General features: G+C 44.9%; 3 non-coding genes and 1 pseudogene across 3 annotated transcripts; all 4 read right to left on the bottom strand.

The window, feature by feature from the left end:
• Positions 1 to 6004: 6004 nt before the first annotated feature.
• Positions 6005 to 6078, bottom strand: trnai-aau (transfer RNA isoleucine (anticodon AAU)). The gene has a single exon. It is a non-coding gene; the product is annotated as a tRNA-Ile (tRNA).
• Positions 6079 to 7120: 1042 nt separating this feature from the next.
• On the bottom strand, positions 7121 to 7193 carry trnar-ucg (transfer RNA arginine (anticodon UCG)). Its single transcript has one exon. It is a non-coding gene; the product is annotated as a tRNA-Arg (tRNA).
• A 361-nt stretch (positions 7194 to 7554) lies between these two features.
• On the bottom strand, positions 7555 to 7628 carry trnai-aau (transfer RNA isoleucine (anticodon AAU)). The gene has a single exon. It is a non-coding gene; the product is annotated as a tRNA-Ile (tRNA).
• A 2120-nt stretch (positions 7629 to 9748) lies between these two features.
• Positions 9749 to 12687, bottom strand: LOC146391836 (uncharacterized; annotated as a pseudogene).
• Between the last annotated feature and the right edge of the window lie 5994 nt (positions 12688 to 18681).

Genomic DNA, 18681 nt, shown 5'->3' on the forward strand with positions numbered 1-18681 from the left:
ACAAGTACATTCTCACGCCCATCACTAGACTTTTCCAAAACACTGAAATCAATGGCAATGACTTCCAGGGGTTTAGAAGCCACCAAACCCCCCCTGAATGTGCGAACTTTTGGTTTTACAGCCTTTGCCAAGACACAACGATCGCACTCCTGACAATATTTCTCAATGTCACGTGCCATAAAGGGCCAAAAACACCTTTCTCTCACCAGGCTGGTAGTGCGTCCAATGCCTTGATGCCCATGATCATCATGTAAACTTTTCAGGACCTCTGTTTGCGAGCACTGGAGTAGCAATAGTTGAAACAAAACTTGGCCATCACCAGGTGTCTGAACTTGACGATACAAGACACCTTCCTTCAGCTTGATTCTGGGCCACTGTTGCACCAACTTTTTTACTCCCTTACTTACATTACCCATTTCCTGCTTGGTAGGCAGCCTCCCTCTTTCCCAATACTGTGAAAAAGGGCCAATTACCGGGTAAGCAGCTTGAAGGGATATTAGATCAGCTTTAGGTCGGGATGGAAATGCACCTATGGCTCTACACGTAGCGGCAACAGCATTTCCCAGTTGACCTACATCTGTCTGATCTTGCACTTCCTGTGGAACCTTCAACCCTGGAAGCAGGCCAGATGGACTCTGTGGATGCAGTTGCCGTGACAATGCATCAGCGTTGCGATTGCTGGGACCTGGCCTATATTTAATCTCAAAGTTGAACACAGCTAGTTCTGAGGCCCATCGCTGCTCTACGGCTCCCAATTTAGCAGTTTGCAAATAGCTAAGGGGATTGTTATCTGTGAACACAACAAACTTATTTCCCAACAGATATGAGTGACAGCCCATTTTAGTGCCAAGAATTCCAACTTCCTAGAGCTATAATTGGACATATTCCTTTCACTAGGTCGCAGGCCCCGGCTAGCAAAAGCAACTGGCCGCCTCTTTCCTTCTTGCTCCTGAGATAAAACTGCCCCTAACCCTGCCTGACTAGCATCTATCTCAAGGACAAAAGGTTTAGCAAAATCTGCATATGCCAATACTGGGGCACTAACCAGCAGCCTTTTTAGTGTTTGGAATGCATTGTCACATTCCTCACTCCAAAGGTGACACATTGCCCCACTGGCACCACTTCTACGTTTCTTCTTGTTACCTCCCAGCTCGCCCACCAGCCGGTGGAGCAGGGCAGCATACTTGGCAAAACCTTCAACAAAACGCCGATAGTATGAGGCAAATCCCAAAAATGACTGTAGCTCTGTACAAGTAGTCGGTCGTGCCCACTCAGCCACTGCACTAATCTTAGAAGGGTCAGTTGCCACCCCAGAAGTAGATATCACATGCCCGAGGTATTGAACCTCTGGCTGGAAAAAGTGACACTTCTCCAGCTTCAACTTTAGATTGTGCTCTTTGAGCCGCATTAAGACCAAGTCAAGACGCTCCAGATGCTGCTCAAAGGAGGATGAAAACACAACAATATCATCCAGGTACAATAAAAGGGACTGGAAACTTTGATCCCCAAAAATCCGCTCCATTAGCCTCTGAAAAGTGCTAGGGGCATTACAGAGCCCAAATGGCATTCGATTGAATTCGAACAGACCAAAAGGGGTACAGAAAGCAGTCTTGGCTTTGTCCTTCTCGGCCACTGGTACTTGATTATACCCACTTGCAAGGTCCAATGTAGAGAACCACTGTGCTCCCGTCAGGGCATCTAATGACTCCTCAATACGGGGTAATGGATAAGCATCTTTCCGTGTCTTGGCATTAAGCAAACGGTAATCAACACACAGCCTAATCTCTCCATTTTTCTTAAAAACCACCACAATTGGAGAAGAATAAGGGCTACTGCTTAGACGCACTACCCCCCGATCCAACAAATCTTTAATATGGGCTTTCACTTGTTCATACTGAGAGGGTGGGAGCCGGCGATACCGCTGTCGCACTGGGGCATCATCCATTAAAGGGATCTCATGTTCCACCAATGTGGTACATCCTAAATCTCCCTCCCCATGGCTGAAAACTGAGCAATACTTCCGCAAAAGTGACACTCCTTGTTGTGACTGTTCATTGGACAAGTTAGGCCATGAGAGCTCGGAAAAATCAAGGTGCGGATGCGCCTGTACAGTCACTTCGTGCATCATTATCTGCAACGTGGGATCATCAGACTCTCCGGTAATGACAGAGTCCCCAGATGATGGAAGGTCAACCAGATGCAATTCACCTAGTTGTGTACAGGGCGGTAACCAAACATCCTCAATTCCCACATTAACCACCGGAATGTCAACAACACCCTGTTCAACAGAAAGGAGGGCCGGGGAAACCAAGATGCCCCCTGGAAGGGGATTACCTGTCGCTATGGGCTCCAGGAGCACTGATGGAAGGTTAATGTTAGCAGCAGAGGGGCAGCTAGTACGTATCCATTTCAACGAACCAGCAGGGACACAAACAGCTCGACCGTGGACTTTTGCTTTACCTAAATACCCGGATGTATTCAAAGCCTCAATGCGCTGACACTTGTGAAGTGTCTCTTTCCACGTCTTACTGGCATTTTCAAGGGCAGGAGATTCAAACAGACGAGGGCCAAACTGCTCAAAGAGTAGGTGGTAACAACGGCTAATGATATTCATCCCCAAGAGGCCAGGCACAATCTGTGGCTGCTGAACGCTCCCATCTAGAGGGTCCTCCACCACTAACACGCCCATTTTTGTCAGGGTGCCACCAAAAACAGTCACATCAAGCTCCATGTAGCCTATATAGGGGATTTTCAACCCATTAGCTGCCCTGAGACGTAACCATTGGCATTTCTTTAAGTGCCCCACCCCCTGCGACCTGAAGTGCTTCTCAAAGAAACTCTCTCGAATAGTGGTGACCATGGACCCAGTATCCAAAAGACAGGGAACTATAACACCCCCCATTTCTATTTCCACCACTGGACAATTCCCAATTAATCGAGAGGGATCTTCCATAACAACTTCAGCTGAGCCTATAAACCCTGTTCCTGATGCCTGGCTCTCTGCACCAGAGGGACCTAGTTTCCCGATGGCTGAGACTCAGGGCCTTGTTCCACAACCTGACTTTGTACATGTGCATCAGCATGAGACCCACCACTATTCTTTATAGCTGGATGTTTTACCCTACAGAACCTGGCAATATGACCAGCCCTACCACACCGATGGCAAATTGGCTTTCCATCTGCCTGGAAACGAAAAGGCCTAGTTGTGGGAGGGGTCGGAGTTAGTCCAGTCTGAGAGGGCTGTGAAAAATGGACAGACATTTGCTTCATGAGCGTATCCAACTGAACCTGTTGTTTTCGAAGGCACTCTTTTATCTGTAGAATGTCATCCTTAGGCCTAGCGGTGACCGCATGCGTCTCTGAATTAACTCCCTCTACTACCTGACAGTTCGTATCACAAGAATAGGCTCGGGACCTAGTTTTCCCTCCCTGCCTACCTACATCAGCCCACTTAAGGGCAATACTGCGTAGGGCAAGAAAGGACATGTCTGGTGTTTGAAGGACCCGCTGTTTCAACTCTCTGCGCAGCATATCATCATGGACATGTTCAGTAAACTGGTCCCTTAGCAATATATCAGAATTTGGAATACCACCTGGTGTCTTACAGATTACAGTGTCCATTAAAGATTTAAGGGCATGAGAGTAATCTCGCAGAGATTCCCCTTCTCGCTGGGTGCGCTGGAAGAACTGTAGCTGGGCAGCTACATATGACTGAGTGCAGCTATAGTTCTCGACTAAAATATCAAAAATCTTGTCAGGAGTGTCTCTACTGGTACTCGAATGAAAACAGACCTCAGATTTAGCACTGCCATCAAGATGGTCCATCACAAACATCACTTGTGCTGCTCTTGACATAGGACGAATCTCCAGGCATCTACGTACTTCTTCAACCCACTGGTCAACAGTTAACAAGTCCACTGACAATTTACCAGTCAACCTTGGGCATTTACGCTCCCGAGGTGCATAAACGTAACACACATTTGTAGCTTCATTTATTGCGTTCATATTTGATGGCACAGTAGATGGACCCGGCACTGGACCAGTCACAGGAGAACGTTCCTGTAATTGGTCTCTCAACTGTTCATTTGCTGCTTTTAGCTCCTGAAGCTGCTCCAAGAGGGCCTGTACGTCGTCCATAGGGTCGGCGAAGGAGGTTTATTATCCCCGTGCCAGCCCAACCGTTGGCTTCTCCTCCGTAGAAGATGTCACTGTTTTTCCTCCTCTCCTCTAACACTCTTACTAAAATAAACAGGGCCACACTAAAATAAAAACCAAACACCGTAACTGATATGACCTGTATCCTGTCGACAACGCCAAATAATGTAGCGGGTAAAAGCCACCGAGTAACCGCTAAGGGCCTCTATACTACTTGTGCAAACTTTCAGGCCCACACCTCACAGGAACGAGCCCAGAATAAACGGGACAAGAGGGTCAATATCAGTCAGATATGTTAAAATTTATTATTTTAAAAGAACACAAAGGGTTTGCAAAAGGCCTAAAACATCAAAATGGGAAAGGTCACTAACGACCACAAGATAGCTGCATTGCTGGCAGGTTGCACCAAGACTATCACCTGAGGGCTTGCTTTACCCCGGTGGTCCCAGATGCTCGTTGCTTTAAAAGAAACAAATCCACCCCAAATTAATACGAGCCCAACAGAACACTTATCGCATGCACTAAGTGTTTTAGTTCAGGCAATAATCGGTGGCACTAAAATCACTCTTAATAAAACTTATTCACTGCAAATCCACACGGAGCACCTCTAAAAAGACCTACTTCCCCTAAGGTAAGAGCCCAGCTCAGGGATTGCACATTGCCCGACTAATATTGCACCAGCCCAGTAGAAATAAAAACAAACCCGGCATAAAAAACAGTTTTAAAAGGTGACCCTACTAAAACCAAAAACGCAACAAAAAGGAGAAGAAGGAAAAAACAGTGACAAATTCACATGTGCAGCCTGCCCTGTGTTTGCTGCACACCTGGCTTATCTTGGCTTATCTTCTAAAAATCACTACTAAACACATAAAGTACAATAAACATCAAATACATTTCGACAAATTAAAAAAAAACACTAAAAGAAAAACAGCCTGTACCTCGAACCTCTGCTGTAGAGGGTTGAAACAACTGTGTGTGTAGCAGACAATTAAAACTTCTCAGGCTCTTCACCTACTCACACAACCATTGTTCACAGCCGCTCGTCAGTGGAAATGAAGAGCACCTGCTGCTACTTCCTCTTTTATACCCTCCATTGGGTCCTAAAGCCTTCCCCATTTTATATATATATATAGACCTTTGCAGGTGGAGTTCCACCAACAGCCTGCTTCCAAGTCGTGATTTTTTCACCCGTGTCGCTTGAGGTCATGGCATGTTATTGACTTTCTATGGTTGCTTCTAAGCCAAGACTACTGGAGCCTGGCACTGATAAGGCCAAGTTCATGGCTTCAGTCCCCAACCTGGCCATTCGAGCCTCGTTTGAGAACTCGTGGAGTCTTTGTTGAAGGACATGAAATTGACAACAGCGTAGCAATTTTGGATGACATAAAGGATCCGAGGTTGGCCTGCTGCGAAGGCATGCCTGCTCCTCAAGGACTCACAACCAACCACGAAGGGACTCGAACCCTCAATCTTCTGATCCGAAGTCAGACGCCTTGTCTGTTAGGCCACGTGGTCTGGCAGAAGCTCCTACTTTTCACGAACATTCGTTGGAGTCTGTTTGAGCCAACTGCTGGTATTGGGTTGGTCACGTGGCTGGTGGATATTGCTTGATTGTTGCTTGAAATAAGTGCATGCCACAGCATTTCTCCCATGTATCACGCTCTTAAAAACGTGGTCCTACCTGCCACATGCACAGTGGATCCACCCACTAAGCCAGAGTATCATCTGCCAATGGAGGTCATAAAGCTTACGTGGCCCGATCTGTCACCTGGAAGAGGTTTTTTTCTTGGATCCCACCAAACAAAAACCACAGTCTACTATGAGACAGTACCTTGGATGGCTGTTGGAATGGCCAGTATGGGGATTGAACCCATGACTTTGGCGTTATTAGCACCACGCTCTGACCAGCTGAGCTAACCGGCCCACAACTTGGGTCTAAACCGACCCCTTTTTTTGGTCTAATATACCAAAAAGAGGGGGGAAGAACTGTTAAGAACACAAGAGAAATGTGTGTTTAGAAGAAATTACTTCAACATATTGAGAAAAAAAAGTCTTCTGTTGGCTTACAAAAAATGTTTTAAGAAGAAATTTGCCACAAAACAATACATGGTGTGCGTCTTCTACTGTTAGGGTCGATAGGTGAGGATATAAAGCAGCAGTTTTTGATGCAGTATGCTGTGTCACACTTTGGAAATGAGTGATTTATCCAGAAAGTAGCTTGAAAAATGATTTGGAGATTGTAGCTAAGCATGTAATGTATTCATTAGCGTGTCATGTGTCAGTGAATTTTGTGGTTTGCTGTCATTTGTAGTTGCGTACATCACTCACCTGGAAGTTGGCAGAGGTTTTTTCTTTGATCTAACCAAAGAACATGCACAATCTTTCATGAGACAGTACCTTGGATGGCTGCTGAAATGGTCAGTACGGGGATTGAACCCATGACTTTGGCGTTATTAGAACCACGCTCTGACCAGCTGAGCTAACCGGCCTACGACGTGTGTGAACCCATCCTTTTGTTGACTAATATACCAAAAAAGAGGGTGGAAGAACTGTTAAGAACACAAGAGAAATGTGTGTTTACAAGAAATTTCTTCAAGCTGTACCAATGAAAGCCAACTCTTGGAAGCTCCTACTGATCAGAAGCCACCTATGCAGGTGGAGTTCCACCAACAGCCTGCTTCCAAGTCGTGATTTTTTCACCCATGTCGCTTGAGGTTATGGCATGTTATTGACTTTCTATGGTTGCTTCTAAGCCAAGACTACTGGAGCCTGGCACTGATAAGGCCAAGTTCATGGCTTCAGTCCCCAACCTGGCCATTCGAGCCTCGTTTGAGAACTCGTAGAGTCTCTGTTGAAGGACATGAAATTGACAACAGCGTAGCAATTTTGGATGACATAAAGGATCCGAGGTTGGCCTGCTGCGAACAAACTGGGAACGCATGCCTGCTCCTCAAGGACTCACAACCAACCACGAAGGGACTCGAACCCTCAATCTTCTGATCCGAAGTCAGACGCCTTGTCCGTTAGGCCACGTGGTCTGGCAGAAATTCCCACTTTTCACGAACGTTCGTTGGAGTCTGTTTGAGCCAACTGCTGGTGTTGGGTTGGTCACGTGGCTGGTGGATATTGCTTGATTGTTGCTTGAAATAATTGATTGTTGCTTGAAATAAGTGCATTCCACAGCATTTCTCCCATGTATCACGCTCTTAAAAACGTAGTCCTACCTGCCACATGCACAGTGGATCCACCCACTAAGCCAGAGTATCATCTGCCAATGGAGGTCATAAAGCTTACGTAGCCCGATCTGTCATCTGGAAGTTGGCAGAGGTCTTTTTCTTGGATCCCACCAAACAAAAACCACAGTCTACCATGAGACAGCACCTTGGATGGCTGTTGGAATGGCCAGTATGGGGATTGAACCCATGACTTTGGCGTTATTAGCACCACGCTCGGACCAGCTGAGCTAACCGGCCTACAACATGTGTGTGAACCATCATAATTTCATATTTTGTCAGCACTGCCTAGTTGTATGTAACTACACAATAAATGTCAGGGTTTGCGTGTCGAGATATAAATGGAGGACCCAAGATGTAGGCACTGCTGGTGTGAGCGAGCTTTTTTTATGGAGAGTGACATACAAACAAAGGTGAGGGAGGTGAGAAACAAAACTAGGAAAACCTAACCTGGGAAAGCTGAGAACCAAATAACAAACCTGGACACGAGGGAATGGAGTTAAAACACGAAGGATGACAAGCAGGAAAAACAGCATGGAGGAACACAGTAACGCACACAAGAGGACGAATGCTATAAATTAGTGACGGCCCGCTTGAAGCTGACGCTCCGGCGCGTGTGTCAAAAAACACCAACACACCGATTCAGAAGCACTCTGTCGATGCTTGATTCGTTTGGCCAGAGTCACGTGATCAGTAACGTCCAATTGTGAATTCCACTTTGCAGAGTGGGCAATCATAATGAAACAGTTCAGTTTTTTTTGTAGATTCAAGCTGCTCTTCAGTCAAAGGAGCTTGCAAAGAAAAGCGTCTGGACTTCTTTAAGTTTACTTGAAGACGTTTCACCTCTCATCCGAGAAGCTTCTTCAGTTCTAAGGTCAAATGGTGGAGAGTCCCAGATATAAACCTAGTGGGAGTATCCCCCCACAGAGGGACAAAAGGACCCCCTGATGATCTTCTAATCGCCTGAGCCAAGGTGTGAAACTGGGTGTGGGTCCCAATCAGCCAGAGTTTCGGGTGTGTTCATTGTGAAACCTGGCCCCACCTTATCATGCGAATTCCTGAGGTCAGATGGCCCAGGATGTGAGTGGGCGTTAAGGCGTCTGGGAAGGGATCTCAAAACTGGATTATAGATGGCAGAGAGTTGGTGTCGTAAACCCCCGCCTCTGTTCAAAGATGGTCGCTCACAGTGGACATAGATGGCTTCTTTCACTCCTCTTTCAAACCATCTGTCCTCTCTGTCCAAAATGTGAACATTGGCATCCTCGAAAGAGTGTCCTTTATCCTTAAGATGCAGATGGACTGCTGAGTCTTGTCCTGTGGAGGTGGCTCTTCTGTGTTGTGCCATGCGCTTGTGAAGTGGCTGTTTGGTCTCTCCAATGTAGAGGTCTGGGCATTCCTCGCTGCACTGTACAGCATACACCACATTGTTAAGTCTGTGTTTTGGCGTTTTGTCTTTCGGGTGAACCACTTTTTGTCTGAGCGTGTTGCTGGGTCTGAAATGCACCGGGATGTCATGCTTGGAGAAAACTCTCCTAAGTTTTTCTGATTCACAAGCGCATGGCACAACACAGAAGAGCCACCTCCACAGGACAAGACTCAGCAGTCCATCTGCATCTTAAGGATAAAGGACACTCTTTCGAGGATGCCAATGTTCACATTTTGGACAGAGAGGACAGATGGTTTGAAAGAGGAGTGAAAGAAGCCATCTATGTCCACTGTGAGCGACCATCTTTGAACAGAGGCGGGGGTTTACGACACCAACTCTCTGCCATCTATAATCCAGTTTTGAGATCCCTTCCCAGACGCCTTAACGCCCACTCACATCCTGGGCCATCTGACCTCAGGAATTCGCATGATAAGGTGGGGCCAGGTTTCACAATGAACACACCCGAAACTCTGGCTGATTGGGACCCACACCCAGTTTCACACCTTGGCTCAGGCGATTAGAAGATCATCAGGGGGTCCTTTTGTCCCTCTGTGGGGGGATACTCCCACTAGGTTTATATCTGGGACTCTCCACCATTTGACCTTAGAACTGAAGAAGCTTCTCGGATGAGAGGTGAAACGTCTTCAAGTAAACTTAAAGAAGTCCAGACGCTTTTCTTTGCAAGCTCCTTTGACTACGATGACCTGGATGACTGAGAACCTTCACAGACAAGCTGCTCTTCATATTTTTGACCACCAGATGTCACCACAGAGGACTGTGTTAAAAAGCTTCAAGTAATGAATCGTTTTTCAACACAAGCTTAAGAAAGCTTTGTTTGGCCATCACTACTATAAATACACACAGAGGGAAACGAGTTAACTGCACACAGGAGGGGGAAACAGCTGAGCCTAATGAATCTGACGAGACGGGTCATTCATGTACTGTACATGATGCGGGTAGATGCTGTACGTTTATGGGCTGCAGGAGAGGCACAGATTTGTGCAGCTGAGGTTGCTTGGGGTGCCTGCGTGTTCGCCTGCTGGGCCTGAGCGAGCCTCTCCACATCTGTGGCCCGGCGGTCTCTTCTCTTGCTGAGGATCTTAATGTAGTTGGCTGGGACGAGCCGGTGGTCTCACCGTCCACGCTGGCCAGGAGCCAGCCACGCACACGGGGCTGTAGCTCTAAACACGAGGGAGATAGTTGTAAACATGGGGCACGCTCACACAAAAGAAGAGCCCTCATCTGTTATTTTTAAGATAAGGAAAACAAAAATAGAAGGTTTGGGGTCAAAGCACTCAGAATCAAATGTCCCGCAGCCAGTAAAAAGCTCTTCACCTTTAGGAGCGAGGTTGAGCATCTCTCCAGCTTGCATAGAAAGCTCCTCCTGAGAAGCAGCTGTAAAGTCATATTCTCCTCTGGCCACCAGGTGGTTGTCCTCCTCGCTCGCCCAGTTAGTGTCTAAACCAAGCAAGGAAACTGAATGAAAGACATTCATAATTTTAACTGGTCTTAACCAAAAACAAGTCCTTCTGCTTTTCCTTACACTTGTAAAGTAACAGAGTTGCACAAAGGCACATATGATGTCATAGAAGCAGACTCATCTTTACACGTGTACTGCAGCCCTGAACATTACCAGGTTCAGATTCTATTATCAAACTTTGCAACAGCAGCCTTAATTACTTTTAACTCAAAACAATTAGCACCTGCAGCCACTGTCCTGTGTTGAGTACACCTCTCAAAACAACAAAATGTACTCATATGAATATGTGAGTGCTTGCTGTTCCATTTCTTCAGCCTGCTGCACAAATCTGCTGGGGGCACGTCATCAAGGTGAGGCGTGTGTCTGTATCCTCCCAGGCTGTAGCCACCACCATAGCTGTAGCTGTAAGGCCTGTAGCCACCATAGATGGAGCTCTCATAGGGGCTGTAAGAGGGGAGAAGGAGCTGCTGGGTGGACGGTAGGACTGCTGGACCTGATGAGGGGGCACCGGGGGCGCCATCCTGGGCAGGACAGAAGAGCCAGCGGAGGTGGAGGAGCCTGTAGCTAATCCCAAATCTGTAGATCTGTTTGGTGACAACATAAAGATAGAATATCAGTAAAATCCACCCATAATTCATTGCAACATTATTTGGGCAAAGCATTAGTTAAGAAAGTTAATGGAGTCAAGCTAAACCACAAACTGAATGAACAGCTCATAGAGTGGCTCTCTTCCACAGCGTGTCCTTTGTCCTTTCTCCCTCCCCTCAACCCCAATCAGTCCTCAGAGGCTGCCCCTCCCTATACCTGGTTCTACTGGAAGTTTCTTCCAGTTGAAATGGTGTTTTTCCTTCCCACAGTCACCAAGTGCTCGCTCAAAAGGGGTTGTTTTGATCATTTAGTTTTCTCTGTATTACAATAGGGCCTCCACCTTGCAGTATAAAGTGTCTTGAGGTGACTGTTGTTGTGATTAACGCTATATAAATAAACTGAAATTGAATTAAGTCAACTCTTCCTCCTGCCTCATCTCCAGCTCTGCTACTCTTCATCTGTACAGACTGTGGAAATACACAATAAATTCACCATCAACCAGCAGCTAGCAGCAACTTTTAGCATGGGATGTTTTCTCACATGAGCTGACGTTATGAACCAGTCAACACACCTTAAATATCCTTAAATATCATTATCACAGCTCTGATTGTTCAGCTTCTCCAATCTGATGACCATATTCTCTTAACCTTAAAAAGACATGTTGATATGTCCAAAAGAGATAAAGATGTATCCAGATTTAATTCCATTTCCTCACTTAAAGTGGAAAAAAGTGTCAGGGTGGGGGGACTGATTGAACTGTGATTGTGGAATTTGCCTCACACGGGTGCGTTCACTGTTGCTTGTTTGAAATTACTGCTGTATATATACAAATGGTGACTGCATAAACAAACGGTTGTACATATATTTTTTTAGAACTATCTGAATATATTAAGTAAAAGACAATAAAAAACAATGACTTGCAGCATCAAGCGGAGGACTTTAATCTTCTCTTGTTTACGAGTTTGGGGACAGGTGAGGAGAGGACTGACCGATGAAAAAAATTAGCTTTCTCTAAGGGTGTTGCCTCTCCCTTAAAGACAGGCTGAGGAGTTCAGTTACTCAAAAGGGGCTCAGAGTAGAGCTGCTATTCCTACACGTTGAAGAGAGGCTGATGAGAAAAGGAGAAAGAGGCCCAGGGCAGACCTAGGACACTCTGGAGAGGCTATATCTCTCAGCTGGCCTGAGGATGTCTTGGTGTTATCCCAGAAGAAGTGGAGGAGATGGCTGGGGAGAGGGAGATGTGGGCTTCTCTGCTTAGGCTGCTGCCTGGGTAAACCAGTCCTTGATAAGCAGAAGAAAGTGGATGGATAACAATAATAAGCAGAAGAAGCTAAAAGACACAAATTTAAAATAAAACATTATTAGTTATGAATTGAAAGATATAATTATTCAGCTATATAATAACTCAGCTTATAAATATATATGTAGGCTTTTTTTTTTAAACAAATTATCGGGCAAAGGGACTGAGTTTGTTGACAAACAGCAGCTACATTTTCTTCTGAACTGACAGTTAGCAAGTACAGAACAAACAGAAATGCAATGAAAAAATTTCTGGGGCTTTTATTAATTTCACTTATTAACCAGAACTGCACAAAACAAACAAACAAAACCGCTCAATTAACAGAAGAGAGAGAAATCTAGTGAGACACACTGACTAGGGCACGGCCTCAGAGGACCAAACTAGCAGTCAGCCACTTGTACGGCTGTGCAGATAAATAATTAGTTGCTTTTTTATTCCCGGGACTTCTGATCCTCTCCAAATACACAGGGAAGTACCTGATGCAGCTAGTTTTGGGTACTACCATCACCAAGCATTTAAAAAATCTATTAGAGGATAATAAAGTGTTTTCACCAACTTGGCCCAGAAGAAAAACATATTTTAGCGTATAAAATAGCAGTCTCTTCCAAACAAGTCCTTTAGCATGCTGATGTTACAAAATATCATGTAGAGTAAGACAGGCATAGAGAACAGCACTGACTGGGAGAGGCTTTGAACAGATGACATACTCAGATCAATTCAACATATAAGACTTTAACAATGCACAAGCATCTATCAAAAACCTATTTAATCTATCATCTGTGATATTATTACGTGTCATTAGTATATAAGTTATTGGTAGCGATGTGAATTAGCCGTGACGCTAACGATTAGCAGCTAGATCTGATTCATTAGTTTGTGCGGAAATCTCGTGGCGCTTTTGTGGATTTATACCTGTACCGGGCTGTAATCACAGCAGATATAGACTGGTGGATCACACTATATTTTGTTTATGTTTATTTCATTGTTGCACTGTAAGAAATATTAGTGATTTGAGCTTAAAGACTACCCATAAGGCAGTGCGCCTATAAGAGTTGTGTGAGACTGAAAAAGTGTGTAACGTTGTGCTATGTCTACATATATGTTTGCAGATACAGTAAAGGCGAACTCACAAAGCCACACTGGTTTCAATTCATTTTAATCCAAGTGTGCAACAGATATATACAATTATAATGTATTGTTCATCTCCCTTAAATAAACAGGCAGCCTTAAGGTATGAAATATTCATTTGTCTACTGTTTCAGTGGCTGATAGTGCCCCACAGGCCTCAATGTGAGTTTGAAGCCATTATAATGTTTAAGTTGTTTAACGATAAACAGATTTTGAATGAAAGCCACGGAACTTCGGTAGCACAAAAAAGTCTATATTCTTTGTGTCCATATGGATCAGTCATATTACCATTATTTCCCCCTAAGGTTGCCAAAAGCACCAAGTTAATACTTGAAAAAACTGCAACAATACACAAAAATATAATCAATATTCTGTTTACTTGGTGACAACGCTGCTTTTAGCCTTCAATCAGAAAGCTTGAGTTGGCTAGTTAAGCATCGGGCTAACATTTAAAGCTTTCACTTCGGGGAAGTAACTCGTATTACTGCTGCTGCTGTGTAATCTTGGTTAAATTCACAGCATATTCCATAAATTACCCTGCAATAACTAACTGTTAGAATAGCGGCACCGTATTGCATCACACTGAGTGCATTTCAATCATTTATCCCGCGAGTTTGCTAGCTAGAAAAATAATAAAAACGATTTCAAAAATTAGCATGTGTAACGTACACACTCGAGAAAATCATTTACTAGGACTTACGCAAACTCCTCCACAGTGAAAATGTACAAATCCTTCTTGCAGACTCCTTGTATTTTTCGTTTTCCAGCAAACACTCATTAAAACGGCCTCCAGGCACGTTAGTGCGCTCACCCCCGACTGTTCGGGGAGGGGGGTCACACATTGAAACAGACTGACGTGCAGAGGTACAAGGCAGCCCAGGCAGAGAAATGTTGCTTTTAGACTTTACCACTCATTTTATTTCTCTATCTGATAAGAAAACTATTCAATCAGATAGTTAATTGTGGTGAATGAAATACAGTTTCAAGACGTTTTAAGCACCAAATCCGAAATAGAAGCACTAAATCCAAGATTTTTCAAGGATTTCAATCACCCGTACGAAACCTGCATATGAAGTTGATGATTGTTAAAATTAAATAGAACATTTTCATCAATTACTTGTTTGCTTCGAAATCTACGACATGGCTATATACGGAAAAGCTCGACATGTTATGCAAAAGAAAAAAAATACACGAACAAAAATTCTCGTAATTGTAAGTTTCATAATTTCAAAATTCTCCAAAACTAACATTTTCTTTGATTGACTCATATCAAATTGCCTACGGTCAAATTCAGTGTGAACAATATTACACAAACAAACATGTGTGTGTGCACCTGCGCATGCATTAGAATCACTTTGATCCCTTGTGACGCGGTAGCTTTGCTTCGATCCTTCATGACGTGGTAGGGTGGCTTTGATCCTAAAACCCATAAATACGAGCGCTCACCCATTATACTTTATGGCATAACGGACGTTGACCTGACACCAACCCAAACCCTTTCGAGATGTTTTCAGAGCATTTTACAAAAGAAACCAAAACAAGTTCAGTTTTGTTTCTAACCAATTCACAGAGCAAACAGACAGATTGTGGCTATTAAAGTCAACTAGAGCGACCCTGAAATTCTGCAACTGTCATGATCCTGGGCCATGTTGGCCTAGTATTCTTAGTTTTCATGTATTTTTGTATTTTGTTCCTTATTTAGGCCATGCTTCCTGGGTTGCCCTGTTACGTTGTTATGTGTTTTCCCCTTGTGACTCTTAGCCCCTGTGTGCCCCTCTGTGTATTTGTGACCCCTCGTCTCTCCTTGTGTTTTATTCCATGTTTTCCCCAGCCAGTTATGTCTGTGTTCTCCCTGTGCTCTCTCTCCTCATGTCTGAACCTCTGTGTACTTCCTGTTTTACTTTGCCTGTCTCCCGTCAGTGTTGCGTTCACTCCTGCCGTGTCTTGTTATGATTATCAGTGTCACCTGTGTTCCCCGTGTGCTCCCACTTCCCTCGTTAACCCTCTGTGTATTTATGTCTGCGTCTCCCTCAGTTCTGTGTCGTGTTCTCCCTCATGCTGTGTGTGATTCTCCCCGTGTCTCCTGGTATGCATTGTAATTAGCTTTTTCCAGTTTAGTTTTGTATTGCTTGTGTTCTATTTTCCCAGCAATAGAGCTGTGTTTTTGAGTTCAGTCCTGTTTTCCCGTGAGTTTGCGTTTGGGTCCTCTCCTGCCTGCACACAGCCTGATCATGACAGAAGAACGCGACCAGACAATGGACCCAGCAACTCACAACCCCTCGGCTGAGCTCCGTGAGGATTTAATTTACACAGTGGAGTATCACTGTCAGGAGTGGGTAGCGCTGCCAGGGGAAGAGTATCGGGAGACCGTAGCCATCCGTTTAGAGGATGGTGTCCGGACTCCCATGGCTATTCGGCGCGCTACACCCCCACATCCAGGACTTCCTCGTCTCCACCGTAGGCATCCGCCCGGAGCAGCCGCTCCAGTATGAAGAGTCGGAGGATGTTCAGCCCGGTCCGCTGGAGGATTCGCGGCCCGGCTTGTCTCCTCCCCCTTCTCGGCGAAAACGGCGTTCACGCCGCTGTCGCGCCAGTACAGCTGAGCAGGCTTCACCCGTGGGAGAGAGCGACTGTGCGTCACACACTCAGCCCAAACGTTCTGAACCCGGACTTCATGACTTATCCACCACCGTGAGTAGCACTGTTTGGCCCTCCGTGGATATTATGTTGCCTAACTCAGACAATTCTGCCACTTTGTGTTTGGACTCTAGAGACACTATACAGCGAGGCACCTCCGTGTCAGATTATTCACCAGTTGCTCTCGCTAGTAATCTTTGTGTTTTTATGCCCTCAGATTCTTGTAATTCCTGTCTTCCTTCTCTCACCCCAACCGGTCGCAGCAGATGGCCGCCCCTCCCTGAGCCTGGTTCTGCCGGAGGTTTCTTCCTGTTAAAAGGGAGTTTTTCCTTCCCACTGTCGCCAAAGTGCTTGCTCATAGGGGGTCATATGATTGTTGGGTTTTTCTCTGTATCTATGAAGCGCCTTGAGGCGACTTTTGTTGTGGTTTGGCGCTATATAAATAAAATTGAATTGAATTAATGCTCGCGGTGATCTCCCTGAGTTAGCCGATATGAATGTTTCACCTGTAGAGGTAGCTGAACCGAAGACTGTTATTCCACACCAGACTCACCTACATACTGCTACCAGGATTGTAGCCCCGCAGAACTGTTTTACTCAGCCTTTAGATTCTGAGGTTTCCCAGTCTGAGCTCAGCCACACACCATCAGTATCATCAGCTCTAGATGTAACCGTGCATGCTGAGAAACACATACCCCCTGAAGCCGTGTGTTCTATAGCTAATGCTCCTCCTAGTGACTGTTTCGTGTTCCAGCCTATTTTGTCTTTAGACATTCCTGATATTTCACAGCCAACTCCTCAACCAGCCATTGCTCTCTCAGCTCCCCAAGAAGTTACTGAGAATGAGACCTGTGTTGCTGAGCAAGCCAATCTAACGTCTACTCCTAGCGTTCTGCCTGAGCCAGGTGACACAGAGACTATTATCCATTCCTCTGCTATGAACGGTTTAATCTTCAAACCAGCTCTTATATCTGTGACTCCCAGTGTTGCTCCATCAGTTTCTCAGGCTGTGGTTTTTTCTGTGCCACAACTTGAAAGTGTTAACTCGGACGTTACCTGTGTAACCTCACCTTCTCTCGTGCCTGCTAAGCAGGAGACTGTTTCTGTTTTTCCTCGTGGACTCCTTGAAACTGTGTATTCAATGCCTGCTAAGGTTAAGAGCCGCAAGGTTTCATCTGCTATACATAGACTGGCAAAAGATTTTAGTTTGAGCACTGCAGAGCTGGTTGCACAGGTTAACTTTTCTGTTCCCCGGTCATGTCAGTTTAACTCTGTGCGCCATGCTTTTCGGCTAAGTTTCATGGACTCTGTGTGTACTATGTCTCGGGCTACATCCTGTACGACTGTGTGTAGTGTTGTTTCACATCCAATTTATCCAGACGCTGCTTGTGTGAGTTCTCCAGTACCTGTGACTGTTCCTAAACTCACTCTTTCTACGACTGCTAATTATGACATGGACAACTTAAGTACAGCAGAGTTGCTAGAACCAGCCCACCATAAATCGCGGTTTGCTGAAACTGTGTTTGGCACCATTAACCTTGTTTACCCAGTGACTGTTATCGCTCCTGTGCTTCGCTCTCCAATTCCAGTTCCTGTAACCAGGGCAGCGCAGGCCCAGCTTTCCCTTGCACCCGTATCAGCTCCTCGGGTGAGGGTGGCTGAGGTCCAGCTGGTCCCTGCTTCTGTCCCCAGCCTGGCAGAGGCTCCGTTCATCCCGGTGTTCTGGGAATTTCTCCTACCCCGTAAACCGTCCTACCCGTTGTTCCTGAGCATGTGCGCGCATGCGCACAACACAAAAAGGGAAGCTAAGCGCATCCGGCTGTGATTTCACGCTACTCCGTTGTCATATTTGCAGGAGAATAGGTAAGTAGTAAGTATTAGTACTTTTTATTGACGTTGATACTTGATTCTTTAAGCCTTTGTGATTGTTTGTCAATATTAAAGTGAAGTCGCTATCTGCTTTCTGCACAAAACTGTCGAATTTGCAGATTCGGTGAAGTCTGCTGTCAAGTTACTGGACACGTGGTATTTGCACAACACTTTTGAGTCCGCAACTTCGGTGTTTTAAGGCTGTTTCGGTAATGTCGTTATTTAATAAGTTTAATTATTTGCATTGTTAACTGCACATATTGAAGCTCATAAGAAAATGTTTACTGACATTCGTAGATATGGAGAAGAAGTGGGAAGAGATTTACGCGTTCATTTCTGCGGGCTCCTACCCTTCAGGATATGACAAGACTCAGAGGCAAAACCTCAGAAGATATGCCTCAAAATTCAAACAAAAGGGTCAGTAATTTATTGTTAAAACTAACAACTCATATATGTGGTTAAATTAATTTCTAAATATATATTGTATTACTGCAGATGGAGAACTCTTTGTTGGAACCAGAAGAGTAGTAAAAACCATGGATGATGCCAGGAAGATATTTCATGAGTTTCATTCATCTCCAATTTGAGGACACACTGGCACACACAAAACGCTAAATGCAGTGTGTTCCAGATTTTACTGGTTTGGTATGACAGTTGACATTAAAACATGGGTATGTATTAACTGTTTGTACTGTTGTTAAATAGCGTTTAAAATAAGCAAATTTTTTGATATCAGTTAAAAGAGAAACTGTACACTTGCAAAATATAAATAAATATGGTTAATTAGTGATATTACAGTAATAACCTGTAGGCCTGGCAGAGATTTGAAGACGCGCACACAAACTATTGTTGCTAAAGTTTGTTC

The sequence above is a fragment of the Perissodus microlepis genome, chromosome 3, assembly GCF_051167445.1.
Source record: "Perissodus microlepis isolate ML-2025 ecotype Zambia chromosome 3, ASM5116744v1, whole genome shotgun sequence".
Taxonomy (NCBI): Eukaryota; Metazoa; Chordata; class Actinopteri; order Cichliformes; family Cichlidae; genus Perissodus; species Perissodus microlepis.